At 37.7% G+C, this 4,968-nt stretch overlaps 1 non-coding gene across 1 annotated transcript; it reads left to right on the top strand.

Moving 5' to 3' along the window:
• Positions 1 to 503: 503 nt before the first annotated feature.
• On the top strand, positions 504 to 630 carry LOC127485068 (U4atac minor spliceosomal RNA). The gene has a single exon (XR_007912266.2). It is a non-coding gene; the product is annotated as a U4atac minor spliceosomal RNA (small nuclear RNA).
• Positions 631 to 4,968: the final 4,338 nt, after the last annotated feature.

Genomic DNA, 4,968 nt, shown 5'->3' with positions numbered 1-4,968 from the left:
CTAGCGGCGCCGGCACACCAGGTTCTAGTCCCAGTCGGTCGGGACGCCGGATTCTGTCCCGGTTGCCCCTCTTCCAGGCCAGCTCTCTGCTATGGCCTGGGAGTGCAGTGGAGGATGGCCCAAGTGCTTGGGCCCTGCACCCCATCAGAGACCAGGAGAAGCACCTGGCTCCTGCCTTCGGATCAGCACGGTGCGCCGGCCGCGGCGGCCATTGGAGGGTGAACCAACGGCAAAGGAAGACCTTTCTCTCTGTCTCTCTCACTGTCCACTCTGCCTGTAAAAAAAAAATGTACTGATTTTCAACATGATTGCCTAAGAAGAAATGACAAGCTCTCTCCAAGAATTAGTCTTGCCAATTTTAATATTCTGTGTTTAAATGAATTCAATTGATTTCTGCTATGCAAATGCAAATAAATGAATGCAAAAAGCAACCTGGTTTAATTGCTACTCAGAAATGTCCACTGACAAGTTGTTGGTCTGTAGCTTAAAATATTTTCACTAGAACCATCCTTTTCTTGGGGTTGCTTTACTGTCCAATGAACATGTAGTGAGAGCAGTACTGCTAATGCCTAAACAACACGTCTGCATCAGCTAAGGCTTTGGTTTTGGCTCAGTGCAATTTTTGGAAAAAAAAAAAAAACAACTCTCTTTTTAAAAAAAGATGTTTTTACTTGGAAGTAACTTAACGTCTGACTTTGCAGTTTTAAGGCAACTGTACTACCTAATCAACCACTACATCCACATTTTTCTATTCAGCAGATACTAAAATCATTAATAAGAGAACTTAAAAAGGATTTATAAAAAGTCACAATTGCAATTGGATACAAAAATCCTTAATGGTGATAACGCACAGAAATATTGGCAACTTATGGCTTTTTTTTTTACAACATGTAATATAATTTATAGGATGTTGTACACTGATGAGTATACCCAAGAGCTATATACAGTTATAAATCATTGGTGTTATGGGGCCCTAAATGACCAACAGATTACATCATCCTAGAACAGATCTTCAAGGAAGGCATATTCCTATAATAACAGAAACATACACACATACATACACATAAAAAAAAGGTAGAGATAGATGTCTGTGTTACATGTATTTTCATATTTTAATTTTGGTTAAAATGTTAATGGTAACTCTGATCTTATTTAGACAAGGGCATAGTCAAAGTGGAAGTTCTCTCCTCCCTTCAGAGAAAGGTACCTCCTTCTTTGATGGCCCGTTCTTTCTACTGGGATATGCGAATGCCTTAAGGGCTGATTCTGAGGCCAGAGTGCTGTTTAGGACATCTGCCATTCTATGAGTCTTCTGTGTATCCCGCTTCCCATGTTGGATCCTTTTCTCCTTTTTAATTCTATCAGTTAGTATTAGCAGACACTAGTCTTGTGTATGTGATCCCTTTTACTCTTAATCCTGTCATTATGATCAATTGTGAACTGAAATTGATCACTGGGACTAGTGAGATGGCATTGGTACATGCCACCTTGATGGGATTGAATTGGACACCCCTGTCACGTTTCTAACACTGTCATTAGGGGTAAGTCCGATTGAGCATGTGCTGAACTGTACATCTCCTCCCTCTCTTATTCACACTCTTATATTTAACAGGGATCACTTTTCAGTTAGATTGGAGTTGGCGAACTCAAGAGGCTTCCATACCCTTGGCAACTCATGACAAGAGCCTTGGGTAATTACTAATGCCATAAATAAGAGTGTCAATTGTGAAATCAACAACAGGAGTCACTGTGCACTTAGTCCCCATGTAGGATCTCAGTCCTTAATGTGTTGTACCATGTGAAGTAATGGTATCACCTGTATTCAAACAGTACTCTATACTTTGTGTTTCTGTGTGGGTGCAAACTGTTGAAATCTTTGCTTAGGATATACTAAATTGATCTTCTGTATATAAAGATAATTGAAAATGAATCTTGATGTGAATGGGATGGGAGAGGGAATGGGAGATGGGATGGCTGCAAGTGGGAGGGAGGTTATGGGGGGGAAAATCCGTTATAATCCAAAAGTTGTACTTTAGAAATTTATATTTATTAAATAAAAGTTAAAAAAGTTACTGATAAATTCTTTATAAAGGTGATATGTAAAAAGAAAGCACTTACCTACTAAATATAGTTACATCAGATGACTTTATGATGTTGATAATACATAAAATTCAATTAGTGTCACCAAACACTACAACTTTGTTATGTCAAGAGAAAATGTAGCAATGCTCATCTACCAATGTTGAACCAGACATCAATGTCTAATGCTGCAACTGAAAAACAAAAAAAAAAACCTAAATTTTACAACTTCCATTTAATTAATATGAAAACCAAACTTAAAACTAAAGATTAATGATCCAGGGCCAGCACTCTGGTGTAGCAGGTAAAGCCACTTCCTACAGTGCCAGCATCCCATATGGGTGCCAGTTCGAGTCCCGGCTGCTCCACTTCTGGTCCAGCTCTTTGCTATGCCCTGGGAAAGCAGTAGAAGATGGCCCAAGTCCTTGGGCCCCTGCACTTGCGTGGGAGACCTGGAAGAAGCTCCTGGCTCCTGGCTTCAGATGAGTGCAGCTCCAGCCATTGCAGCCAATTGGGAGTAAACCAGCAGATGGAAGACCTTTCCCTCCCTCTCTCTCTCTCTCTCTCTCTCTGCCTCTCCTTCGCTCTCTATAACTCTTTAAATCAATCAATCAAAAAAAAAAAACAAAAAAGATTAATGATACTTATGTCTTTGTCTTCTATTTGCCACTTACTTTTTTTTATGTACTTCAACTACCTATTTATCCCACACTGCCATTGTACAAACACTGAATTATTTCTCAGGACCAAATGCTGATTCAGGATTGAAAAGTAATTATCTTAGTTAGAATGGCTCTCATAGAAAAATCAACAAATGACAAATGCTGACTAGGATGTGGGGATATAGGTACCTGGGTCCACTTTTGGTAGGAATGTAACCTGGTGCAGCCGCTATCAAAGACAGTATAGAGAAACCTCAGAAATCTGAATATAGACCTACCATAGGATCCAGCCATCCTACTCCTGGGAATTTAGCAAAACCAAAAGAAATCAGTACATGAAGGAGTTATCTGTACCCCTATATTCATTGCAGCACAATTCACAATAGCTAAGATATGGAATCAACCAAGATATCTGTCAACTGTTGTTGATTGGATAAAGAATTTATGGTATACACACACACACAAACACACATACACACACACTATGGAATACTTACTCAGCAGTAAAACAAAAAATCCTATCTTTTGCAACAAGATGGACACAACTAGAAGCCATTATATGTAGTAAAATAAGCCAGTCCCCCCAAAAAAACAGATATCATATGTTTTCCCTGATCTGGAGTAACTAATAGAGTACCTGAAATGTAATATAATGGAATGAAATAGACATTTTGAGATTTGATGACTGTTTATAGTCCTTGGCTTTTTTATAGAGGAACAGTGTTTTTTTTTTCACTTTATACTATTTGTTGAAATCTTTTACTTAATGTAGGGTTAACTATACAAACATTAAGTAAACAGAAAATAGATCTTTGTAAAAATTAAGAGTGGTAACGTGAGAGGGAGGAGGAGGAAGGGTTGCAGCATGGGCAGGGGAAAGGGGAGGGAGTGTCACTATGTTACTAAATCTGTATATTGAAATACATGAAACTTGTATAGCTTAAATAAAATTTTAAAAAATGAAATATTAAAAATATATATGAGCCAAAAAAAGAAAAATAAATATCTTCCCTCATTACTTACTTATTCTTGCTGGACTTCAACCATTAACAAAAAATTGTCTTCAACCTATCCTGGTCAAAAATAGCTTCATTGGGATTAATTATTTGAATATATTACTTGTGCAGTCCTTGGGGATCATTTTCTTCATTGCACATTTATTGCTCAGAGAAGGAGGGGAAAAAACCCAGGTTGGCAAACATTCAAATGAAATGGATTAACCTCATCAGACACAGAGAGTTGGTATATAGTGGAAAGACTTTCTTTTTTTTTTAAGATATATTTATTTGAAAGGCAGAGTTACATAGAGACAGAGGCAGAGAGAGGTCTTCTATCTACTGATTCACTCCCCAGATGGCTACAACAGCTGAGGCTGCACAGATCCAAAACCAGGAGCTTCTTTTGGATCTCCCATGTGGGTGCAGGGGCCAAAGGACTTGGACCATTTTCCACTGCTTTCCCAGGCCATATCAGAGAGCTGGACTGGACGTGGAGCAGTCAAGACTTGAATCGGTGTCCATATGGGATGCCGTCACTGCAGGCAGCGGCTTCACCAGATACGCCACAGCACCGGCCCCCAGAAGACTTTCTATGGGTGACTGATGGTAGATTACCTTTCTTGAAGTTTACTCTCTTCTAAGTTACTTTGTGTCTTATTTCTATTTGGATTTAGGTTTTTGCTGTTTGGAATAAGGGGATTTATCTTTTTTGCGTGTTTTGTTTTGTTTACTTCCTGTTTTATTTCATAACTAGTCTAACTTTTTTACTCTGCATTGGAACTTCAAAAGATTTAGAGTTAATTATACAAAGCTTTGCAACAATCTCAGATTTTCAAAATAACATATGTAGGTACAGTATATCATCAATGAAATAGGCAATTAGTTATTATATTTATACATTGATGTTCAGTGCACAGACTACGAGTAGTGAGGTTCTTATTTTTACAATTTGTACCTTAGTCAATCACATTGTTTGAGCACATTATAATTAATAAATACATGTCTTTTCTGCTACTTCATTTAGGGTAAGGGAAAATTTCCTCATGATCATTCCTAGAACCAATTTTGCTGATTTTTTAGATGCTTTTATTAAGAGAAAAGCATTCTCAATGTAGGTACCAAATGTTTTCTGTTAGTGTTATAAATACTTGGCTTGAAAAAATAAAAATATACTATAAAATGGAAATAACATTATTAGGTTTCTTGTATAATAAGTAGTAGATATTTAA

The sequence above is a fragment of the Oryctolagus cuniculus genome, chromosome X (assembly GCF_051225735.1).
Source record: "Oryctolagus cuniculus isolate XC-2025 breed Fujian yellow rabbit chromosome X, ASM5122573v1, whole genome shotgun sequence".
In the NCBI taxonomy this organism is placed as follows: domain Eukaryota; kingdom Metazoa; phylum Chordata; class Mammalia; order Lagomorpha; family Leporidae; genus Oryctolagus; species Oryctolagus cuniculus.
This window is presented reverse-complemented; position numbering and strand designations above follow the sequence as displayed.